Below are 11,891 nucleotides of genomic sequence, written 5' to 3' on the forward strand. Positions count from 1 at the left end.
GCACTGACAGGGAGATTAGAAAGTTACATAATTGCATTAGGATAACAAGGCAGTTCACGGGAAGGCTGAGACCCTGGCGGTATTTTTAGAATAATTTGGAGGAGCTGCCATTACCAGCTTGCTGAGAGCTGTCTTCATTTGTCAGAAGGGACGGAGAGAAAGTGAATTCATCATCTATTTTTTTCAGATTACTGGGTCCTTGAAAGATGCGTGAGGAGAAGTAACATGAAGATGGAGTCGTTTGCAATATAAGGACATCACGAACACCCTTACCATGACTTACGGATTTTTTTCCCTTTTTGTCAAGCGCAAGATTTACTTTATTTCACATGGAGCTGTTATAACTTCTGCTCCGAATTTCCCCTCATCTCCTCCCCTTCTTTTTTCTTTCTCACCTTCTCACCACACACACACACACACACACACACACACACACACACACGGCACAGAAACACAGACACACAGTGAAAAACATATACAGCGAGATACAAAGATACACCCTCGAATGCAAGAATATTTCTTTTTTTCCTAAAACAAACTCTGCACAATAGCCTCTGAATTCATCTGCCCAAACGATAATGTCCCATTTCTCTCAGCCCCAATTTCACCATCTGTAATATTAGGATGACAGTGCTACCCTCCCAGAACTGTGATGAGATGCTGAAAGGGTGAAAACCTTTTGAATGGAAAGCGACAGCGATTCCCAGGGCCCGCTCCTTTGCCTAAGCACGCGTGGGAATCTGTCTGTGGGGCGGTGTATTTCTCCCACCTCCTGGACGGGCAGAGAGGGCGGGCCTCCGGGGTGTGTGTCAGGGGGGCTTCAATACTGTCAGGATGACCTTTTTTCTCTATCTCTCTGCACGGACGTCACATATCGGATTCTCTGAGGTGCTGAAGGCTATTCCCAGAAAATAACATGAGGGGCTAGACTATCCGATCGCAGTTCACGATGGATTTCAATGAGGTTTCTGTAAAATAAAAAGCATGGACAAATTCTCCTTTGCTGGGTTCCCTTTGCCCTTTTCAGGGTCTGCTCTAATCCCTAAGGTCAACTTCGCTAGGAAACCATTGGCAACTACTACCATCCCTGACCTTTTCCTTCTCTGGCACGTTGGAATATAAATATAATACAAGGGAGGAAGACATCAGATGATGGAGAATTTTATTCATTGGAAATGATAGGAAAATCCCCCCCACCCCCCCTGAAAGAGCAGTGAGAGAGACAAGGATGATGCGGCCTAGGTTGTTTCCTCCTTGAGAAGCACGGGAAGACAGGCAGCTGGAATGTTAAGGGGCCTGATGACCCTAGAGCGACTTCAGATGGCTGGTGGGTGAGAAAAAAAGTCCCTAGGTGCCAAAACCAGATGGGAGAGAATACAGGAAACTGCCAAGCAGAGGCTCAGGAAGGGGCATAAAAGACTGGAGAAAGATCAAGATGGACCAGAAAAGTATAGAAAGGGCTTCTTCTGGCTACTGAGCATCCCTCTTCTCTCATTCAAAGAATATATTCTCACCCGTTTTTGAGAATGACCATACTACGTCTTTGTACTAATTCAAAAAATGTTTGGATGTTAAAATTATTTAAAATATTTGTATTGACTTCAGTGTGCAGCTATCAGCTATTTTTATTTCTTCTTTAATATTTTGGTACATACAGTCAATAATGACTGGGCCACGAGGAACCATAGTTATATCCAGGCACATACGTGAATGTCTTCTCTTCCCTGTGACCCGTGACACCCTTGAGGGCACAGTCTTCTGATTTAATACTGCACATCCGTTCTACAAGCCTAAGCAAGGCCTGGAAATAAGAAGTTCTCAATGTTCATTTTATGAAATGTAATGAAGAGAAGAAAAGAGATTGACATGAGAGGATGGGATGAAAACTCAGGAAGGAAACAGTGGGGCAAAATTCCATCTGTGGTTTTATTCCTAGGGCAGAGTACAAGCAGAAACCACAGCATTCCTGACAGCATGGCATTGCCCTTGGACCAGGTAAAATATGCTCATTCTCCAACATTTACAAAAGCAGATTAAGTCCAGCCAGTGTGGTTCAGTGGTTGGGCCATTGGCCCGTGAACCAGGAGGTCCTGGCTCCATTCCCAATCAAGGCACATGCCTGGGTTGCGGGCTCGATCCCCAGTAGGCGGTGTGTAGGAGGCAGCCAATCAATGTCTCTTTGTCATCGTTGATGTTTCTATTTCTCCCTCTCCCTTCCTCTCTCTGAAATCAATAAAAATCTATTTTAAAAAGAAACAAAAGAAAAGTAAGCCTGTAACATGATTCATTTTCAATTTCTTTTTAATGAGGCTAACTATCCCATTACTTTTATTTTTACTTGAAAAGTTTGGCTCCTTAATCACACAGCTGTTACACACACACACACACACACACACACACACACCCCACACCACCCCCAGTGATTTCTCACACATACTCAGTGTCTCTCTTGCTGGGGTCACGTTTCTGCTATGAGGTTCTTTTTGGCAACTAGGGCGATGAGCCAGTTTCCAAGTGGAATCTGTTTCCAGGCCAGATTTTCAGATGAGTACATATATTTCTGGCTAAGTACCATCTTTAAAAATACCAAGAAAAAAAAATTTTTTAATTCTTTACTTCCAAAGCAGAACCAAGAAATGAGAGGAGTTTCAAAGCTGTATGGAGCAACAGGTGAACTTGTTGGTTGAGTTACAGAAAGACTTCAGGTTTGGTATTTGTAGGTTCCAGTCCTGCTAATCATTTGATTTCAGCTTTTATTCAATGGAGCTGAGTCACTTGACTGTCCATCACCTGTGTATGTTCAGTGTCTAATCCAGGGCCTGGTACACAGTAGGTGCTGGGGGAGGAATCACTGAGTGAATGAAAACATGCATGAATTGAAAACTGTCTTTCCTATGTCATAGTGATTTCATGATAATAAATACAGAACATAGACCAACACTTTACAAAGTATTTCCAGGAACCACCTGTCATCATAACATAGTTATTACAATATGATTGACTCTCAAATCTGCATATCTAGTTAAGAAATTGTATTTGTAACCAAAAACCTTTCCAAAAACAAAGACTGAAAGCCTGGATGGCTTCAGAGGTGAATTCTATCAGACACTATAAGAAGAAATAATAGCAGTCCTCCCAATTCTGTTTTAGAAAATGGAGAAGGGAGGCTCTTACCAAATATTTTTTTTATAAGAACAACATAACAACCCAGATACTAAAATTTGCAAAGTACATAAGAAAAAGAAATGACAGACTGAAATCCCTCAAGAACACAGATGCAATAATTCTCCACAAATTATCAGTAAGTACATCTAGGGATATCTTAACAATGGGTTTCTTCCAGTTACGCAAAACTGGCTCCAGATTAGAAAAATAAAATAACATAAAGACACAAACTCATCAGAATAAGGAAAATCATGCTCTTAATAGATATAGTAAAAATAATTTGATAAAATTCAATTCTCAGCAACTCCATATAAAAGGAAAATTTCTCAGCTTGATAAAGGACCTTGGGAAAAAATCCTACAATGAATATACTTAATGATGAAATAAAACCCCTGAAACTTTGGTGGAAAAAATGCTGTAACAAATAACTGAAAGTATCTTTCTAAAGCTGGACAAAATTTAGATAAGCAGACTTAAAGAAATTAACCAATTAATTTAAAAGAATTAATGCCTACCTAGACAAATACTTTTAATATTTAATCAGGAAGACAATGTCCTACAGGCATTTAGGCAAAAAACACACAAAACTACAGCTGGCCTCAGACTTCTCCTCTGAAACACTTAAATTCAGAAGGCAGAAAAGCAGCTGCCTAGAGAGTTTTGTCAGAAGGGTTGGATCAGTCCAGAGAAGGGAAGGGAATAGTTAAGGGAAAAGAGAAGGTTCTTTGAAATTCACAGAATGGCTTTAGAAAGAGCAGTGGAACAATTTAATATAGAAAGGATATCTTGGTTTGATTTGGGGCCTGGGTTCACATTAGAAAATATTTACTTATAACTAAATCTGGATAGCAGTGTCATTTATATAGAATTAGCATATTTACAAGCATAAAGGCCATTTTTTTGCATGATAACTAAGCTTAAACTTTAGAATCAGACACTTGTCATTTAGATATGGCTCCAGTATGGCTGGGCTGAGTTACTTCCATCTTTTGACTTGGCCACCAAAGCAAGCATGATTCGCTGGGGGTAGCTTTCATGAGGGCTGTATTCTACATTGCTCCCCCCCATCCCCCAAATACCTCAGCATTTTGCATCAATAATTTGTTTACTTGAAGAGACCTAAGTTTTTTTTATGATATGTAAACGCACAATAATATCTGTTGGTCTTTTCCTCAACCATGCCTTCAATGGTGCCTCACCTATCATTTGTGTCATATGTATTTTTATATTATAGACCAAATAAAATTTCTTTTTAAAAATGTTTTTACTGATTTTTGAGAGAGAGAGGGAGGGAGAGGGAGAGACAGAGAGACATCGATGAGAAAGAAGCATCAATCAACTGCCTCTACTGAGGTTTGAGCCCGAAACCCAGGCATGTACCTTGACTGGGAATCGAACCCTGACCTCCTGGTTCATAGGTTGACATTCAACCACTGAGTCATACCAGCCAGGCAGACTGGGACTATTTAAACAGAAGTTTGGCGACCACCCTTTAGAAATATAGCAGAGAATATTCAAATATTGGGTAGAGTGGCTGGCATTCTCCATTCTAGACCCATATACCTTCCTTTATATATTAAGAGTTTCCCAAAACGGCATTAACGTTAACATTAATTAAGATTAGAATATTCTCACAACATAAACAGAATTTAAGTTGCTCACGTTTGAGCCAATCTTGTTTAGCTTAACATACATCCTCATTAAAAAGATACCATTTTTCAGAATTTAAAAACAACAAATCATGAAGTTTCACTTCAACTGAGAAAGCTGACTCATACACTGAATCAAACATTTCCCAAGAATGCCACCGGAAGCCAGGAAGGGTCACTTTCTTTTCAGGGTGCATATTTCAGAGCGGCCTGACATTTTCTTCAAGGCCTTGTTTTATGTTGTAAAATGTTGCACTCAAGTTGAAGTGAGGGGGAACAGACGTTAGAGATCTCTCTTCTAAGAAGGAATATTTCCCAGTTTTGATCTTTTATGCAAAATGAAAGCCCCTCCCTCACCCCAAGTCCAGATATAATGTTATGTAATAAAGACTAATTTTAATTTATCATGCGCTCACTGCCTTTTGCGGGGGGGACGGGGGGGGAAGAGAGAAATTTAACAAAAAGTTTCTCTCATCATAATGTAATGAATAACTTATGCTTTTAAAAGAATTTTTAAAATATGTTTTTATTGATTTTTAGAGGGAGAGGAAGGGAGAGGCATAAATAGAAACATGGATGACAAAGAAACATCATCCATCAGCTGCCTCCTGCACGCCCCCTACTGGGGATCGAGCCTGCAACAGGGGCATGTGGCCTGACTGGGAATCCAACCAGTGACCTCTTGGTTCTGCGGTCGACACTCAACCACTGAGCCCCACCAGCCAAGCATAACTAATATGCTTTTGAAAATGAGGGAGCATTAGGGTGAAACACAAAATGCTCTTTGATTACTATTGTTTCATACCAGTGGGGCTCTGGCTGTGGCCAGTGGGCATGCTCAGGCCACATACTGAGGAGAGTGCCCTTTGATGGGCACCACCACAGTGATAAGTGCACTTGGACCTTGCTCTTTGGTACTTGAAGTCTCTCCAGGTTAGTCCTTTGAACATGATTTCACTGCTGAACTTGGCCATTATGATCTGACGGCAGTCATTAGCAGCCTCCTCACAGATCTGCTTCTGCCCGTGTTTTCTGAGGATAAGGGTGTCTCTATTCCTGATGTCACTTGTCGTTTACTTTCTTGCACTGAATATATTGGAACTCTCATACTTGACAGAGCATAGATGAGCTCTGTCACTAAAATACTAGCTTTCAATTATCAGCAAACTTTCCCAAAGATCTTTTTTTGGATTTTCGTTTTAAATAATTAAATGTTGTAAACAAGTTGATGCTGAAACTTATGATTTTTTTTTCATTATTATTATTATTTTTTTTGCTTTCCCAAAATGGGCAGAGAGAAAAGAAGTAGAAGGGACATATTAAGAAGTGAAGGGCAGGAGGAATAAAAAAGAAAGAACAGACATACAATATAAGTGAATTCTATTATATACTAGAGGCCTGATGCACAAAATTCGTGCAATGTGCTTGGCCCTCGCAGCCATGGCGGCTGCCTTGGCCCTCGTAGCCCTGGCTTCTCCGGAAGGTTGTCTGGAAGGTTGTTCAGCTGTCTGGTCTAATTAGCATATTACACTTTTATTATTACAGACTTGCTAAGCACTATGCTAAATGATTAAATATATGTTTTCCCTTTTTATCTTCTTGGCAGCTTAATTTTTTCCTAGTTTTGTTCTCTCCCCTCTAGCATTATGGAGCTATAACTGGTATACAAAAAACCCACAGAACCCACACCTACTTAATATATACAATCTGGTGAGTTTGTACATATGTATACACTCATGTTACCATCACCACAATCAAAATAATAAACATACTTATAATCTCCACAAGTCTCCTTGTGTTCCCTATTTTGGAGGTAGGGTAGGAATACAACATGAGAGCTACACTCTTAACTTTTTAAAGCTCACAATATCTTATTTCTCACTGTGTTGTACAACCAATCTCTAGAACTCGCTAATCTTATGTTAACTATGAATTTATAGCCATATCTCTCTCCCCCAATTCCCTAGTAACCAACATTTTACTGTCTACTTCTATACATTTGACTATTTTAGAAGCCTCTTAAAATAAGAATCATGCAGAATCATTCGACCCTCTGTAACTAACTTATTTCACTTGTCATCATATCTACCTACTTCATCCTTGTTGTCACAAATAAAAGAGTTTCATTTTTTTTTAAGGCTGAATAATATTCCATTTTCTTTATCCATTCACCTGTCATTGGCATTTTGGTCATTTCCACATCTTACCTATTGTGACTACTAGTAATGCTGCAATGATCATGGGGGCAGGGACATCTCTTTGAGATCCTGATTTCAATTCTTTTGGATAAATACCCAGAAGCGTGATTGCTGAATCATATGGTAGTTTTAATTTTCTAAGTAATCACCATCTTGCTTTCCATAGCAACCACACTATTTTACATTCCCACCAAGAGTGCAAAAGTGTTCTAGTTTCTCTACAACCTTACCAACACTTTAAAAAAAAAATAATAGCCAGTTTAAGAGGTACGAGGTGATATCTCGCTGTGTTTTGGATTTGCATTTCCTTGGTGATTAATGATGTTGAATATGAAATTGATTTTAGAAAGAGAAGAAGGGAGAGAGAGGAATATTGATGGACTGCCTCCTGCATACCCCCTACTGGGGATCAAGCCCAAAATCCTGTACATGTGCCATGACTGGGAATCAAACCAGCGACCTCTTGGTGCATGGGATGATGTCCAACCCACTGAGCAACACTGGCCAGGGTTGCTGTTGAGCATTTTTTCATATACCTGTTGGCTATCTGTATGTTCTCTTTGGAGAAAGGTCTGCTGTTGGAGTCTTAGAATGTGTCTATTGTATGCATTTATGAGATAAATATAGTGAAGTGCAAGGGCACTAAGATACTTACCAGTGTTCTACAAACAGTAAAAACTGTGTACGAGGAAAGTAAATAATTTTTTAACAAAAATAAACTCCAGGATGTACTGAAAATAAAACTTCAATTTTTATTTTTAGAAAAGCTTGAACTTTAACAATTGATCTGTGAAGAAAATTGCATCGGAACATTGAATTCTAAAGGATGCAAACAATATTGAGCACGGTTCTCACTCTTATCTCCCATCAAAACAAACAAGCAAATGAAAAAAACAACAACAAAAAAACTAAGCATGTATGAAAGCCAATCCAAGTGTCATTTTCCATTTTCAGTCTTAAATTGCAATTGTTTGGATGAAGAATAATACAATAATAATAAAGAATAATACAAGAATAAATTGTTTCACTTAAAACTGTAAACCTACTTTTGCCCACCCCTATATTGTAGATATTTAATTCTCTTTAAAAAGTATCATCTTAGAGATGGGAGTTTTGAATTGTCACCTTGATTTTAGTGTTGAATATATTACTTTAAGAAAACAGGCATGCCCTAACCAGTTTGGCTTAGTGGATAGAGCATCAGCCTATGGACTCAAGGGTCCCAGGTTCGATTCCGGTCAAGGGCATGTACCTTGGTTGGGGGAACATCCCCAGCAGGGAGTGTGCAGGAGGCAGCGGATCGATGTTTCTCTCTCATCGATGTTTCTAACTCTCTATCCCTCTCCCTTCCTCTCTGTAAAAAATCAATAAAATATATATTTTTAAAAAGAAAACAAGCATAGCTTGTATTTTTCAGCAATTGCTAACAATAAAAATGTATCTAAAAAGTATCTTTTTAATTAATACATATTTATGTATATTTATGTAAGTATTAAATTTATATTTAAAATACAGAATATATTATATAAATTATATAAAGTTAGATAGATGATAGATAGATGGATGGATAGATAGATAGATGATCGATGGATGGATAGATAGATGATAGATAGATAGATAGATAGATGGATGGATAGATAGATAGATGATAGCTAGATGGATGGACAGATAGATAGATGATAGATAGATAGATAGATAGATAGATAGACAGACAGATAGATAAAAAGTGTACACACAGCCTGGGTTTTTCACCCAGCGGTAACATCTAGGTAGCCACATCCTATATTATAAAACAGATTGCAAGAAGCCTTGCTCATGTCTTTCTCCATCACTATTCTTCTCTTCTTCAAAGGTAGACACTAATCAATCATCAGAGATGTTTTGTCTGTTTCTTAAATTTATATAAATGGAACTATGACTTATATAGTCATAGTTTATTTTACTTGGTATTATATTTCTGAAATTCTTAAAAGGTGTGGTATGTAGTAAGCGTTCATCCATTTCCACTATTGTATAGTCTTTCCTTGGTACAAGTTAGCCACTTTTTAAATGTATCCAATTGATAAGGATCACCAGGTGGACTGTTTCATATTTTGAGCCCTTAACATCAGTGCTACCATAGCCTTTTCTGCATATATGTACGGATGCACATTCGTATGGTTTTCTTGGGTTTATACCTAGTAACAGAAAGGTTGGTCAGAGTGCACCATTAAGTGCAGCTTTACTAAATACTACCAGTTTTACAACGTGGCTAAACCAATCTACACTCCCACCCGTACTGCATTAGGGTTCTCACTGGACCACGTCCTCAGCAACCCTTGTTATTGTCATTTTATTTTTAGCCTTTCTTGTGGGTCTATTTCTAGTCAATTATCTTTAAATATATCCTCTGAGTTTGTCTTGTACATTTCATGGATAGGGGGTGAGTTGCTAAAACTTTAAAATAAAATAACTAAAGCAAGTTTCTATCAAAAGAATTAAGCAGGCATTGGGTGGAGGTTTTAGTAGTCAAGCAGCCAAAATCAAGTAACAAAATCAAATTTGTGGATCCTGGCGTGCACGTAGGAGCATCCTGAATAGGGAAAGCCATGGAGGGTGCCTACAGCTATCATGTCCCAGCAAACATGTCAAGAATGAGAAGAGACTGGCCTTAGCATGACTGTGTAACCTGGACACGTTTTCGTTCCCCCAGAGAACATCCACATCTCTAAAGGAGTGAGAGAGAATTATAGGATTACTTCTCTCCTAGCTGTCATTCCACATGAAAGAAATTTAACCCAAGGTCACCTTTGTATCACAAGGCCAAGCTTCAGTTTCCATTCAAATCCAATTACCTAATAGTTCAAGGTCTTTCACTACCTCGCAGCTCCTTCTTTGGTCATAGCGATGCATTTGTATTTTATTCTAAGAACAATGGGGATTCACTGGAAGACTTTGAAAGGTCACATGTGCCTGCCGTCGCAGGCAGAACAGCTGAGTTAAAAATGTTAGACATTGAACTTGCCAACTGAATGTAAAGAAGACTTGCAGTTTCATTCCTTCAATGCGTTCCTGGCTATGGGGTTCACCAGTCTTCATTCATTGTAGCTTCAATCATATGTGATGCTTCAGAGTCGGTCTCTTTTACTAATGTCTGTGGTTCTTTTCATTTGTATGTATCACCAACATGTAACATTCCACTACTGCATTTCTCTCAGCTTTTATTTTGCACCACAGATTTTATGACTTTTTTTTTTATGGTATCCAACTACTTGGCTTTTAATTTTCTTTGGCTGGAATTGTGCCATTTTATAGATTCCTACCCCCAGGTGAATCTAGGATTCAAGAGGCCTCATTTCTTTTTATCTCTTATTCACATCCCACAAAATTCTCTAACATTTATTCTCAAATTGGTTTTTCATCTCAGTAAACAAAACATGGAGATGGCAATTTGAGGGACAGAATAAAAAGATGAGCAACAATCCATTTTTAGTTTCCAGAGATATTTTGTGCTGAAGTAACAAGATTTCATTATTCAAAACAAATTAAGATTTACCAAATTGCATTCCATCTAGATGTATTGGCATGGTGTTGGCAACCGCAGATTTATAAAATAAAAGATAAAGTTACATTTTCCTTTGGCTCATAGAAAAGCTGTTCAAATGGTAATAATCTGGAGTTATCATTTTAAAAAAATCTCTTATTTTCCTATAAAATTACAGCAGCTACTTTTAAAAAGTATTTCTATCTCTAAGAGAAAAATGATCCATCATTAAGGTTGAAAAAAAATTTTTTTTTTTACCTAATCTAATGAAGATAACCCTTCTATAATATTATAAAACTAGAGGAAATTTGTGCACTCAGGAGTGGGGAGGGAGGTCCCTCAGCCCGGCCGGTGCCCTTTCACAGTCTGGGACCCTTCAGGGGATGACCACCTGCTGGCTTAGGTCTGCTCCCCAGGGGATTGGGCCTAAGCTGGCAATCAGACATCCCTCTGGCAGCCTAGCAGCCCTCAGGAGATGTCCACTTGCCAGCGGGGAGCAGGCCTAAGCTGCAGTCAGACATCCTTAGGGCTGCTGAGGCAGGAGAGGCTCCCACCACCACCACTGTACTGGCAGCCATCAGCCTGGCTTGTGGCTGAGCAGAGCTCCCCCATGTGGGAGTGCACTGACCACCAGAGGGCAGCTCCTGCATTGAGTGCCTGCCCCCTGGTGGTCAGTGTGTGTCATAGTGACCAGTCATTCCCAGTCTTTCTGCTGTTAGGGTCAGTTTGCATATTACCCTTTTACTATATAGGATAGAGGCCTGGTGCATGGGTGGGGGCTGGCTGATTTGCCCTGAAGGGTGTCCCAGATCAGGGTGGGGGTCCTGCTTGGGTGCCTGGCCAGCCTGGGTGAGGGGTTGATGGCTGTTTGCAGCTGGTCACACCCCCTTCAGGGTGGGGGTCCCCACTGGGGTGCCTGGCCAGCCTGGATGAGGGGCTGAGGGCTGTTTTCAGGCTGGCCAGTGTCTGAAGCTCCCAGCCTCTCCTCTTTCTTTTTTCATTTTATTCTGGGGTTTGTTTACCTTCTATAATTGAAACTTTGTTGCTGCCACTGGAGCTCAGAGCCGGCTCCTGCTTGCTCCCAGCTCTGAGGCCATGGCCTGCTGAAAGCAGGTATCTGGGGTTTGTTTAGCTTCTATAATTGAAACTTTGTTGCTTACGGAGCTCAGAGTCAGGCCGCGGCAGGCGGAGAACCTTGGCTTCCTCCACCACTGGAGCAAGCAAGCCTACTGCTCGCTTCAGCTGCGTGGCTGCTGGCCGCCATCTTAGTTGGCAGTTAATTTGCATATCGCCCTGATTAGCTAATGGGAAGCATAGCAAAGATACAGTCAATTACCCTTTTTGTCTTTTATTAGA

The sequence above is a fragment of the Myotis daubentonii genome, chromosome 15, assembly GCF_963259705.1.
Source record: "Myotis daubentonii chromosome 15, mMyoDau2.1, whole genome shotgun sequence".
NCBI classification, from domain to species: Eukaryota; Metazoa; Chordata; class Mammalia; order Chiroptera; family Vespertilionidae; genus Myotis; species Myotis daubentonii.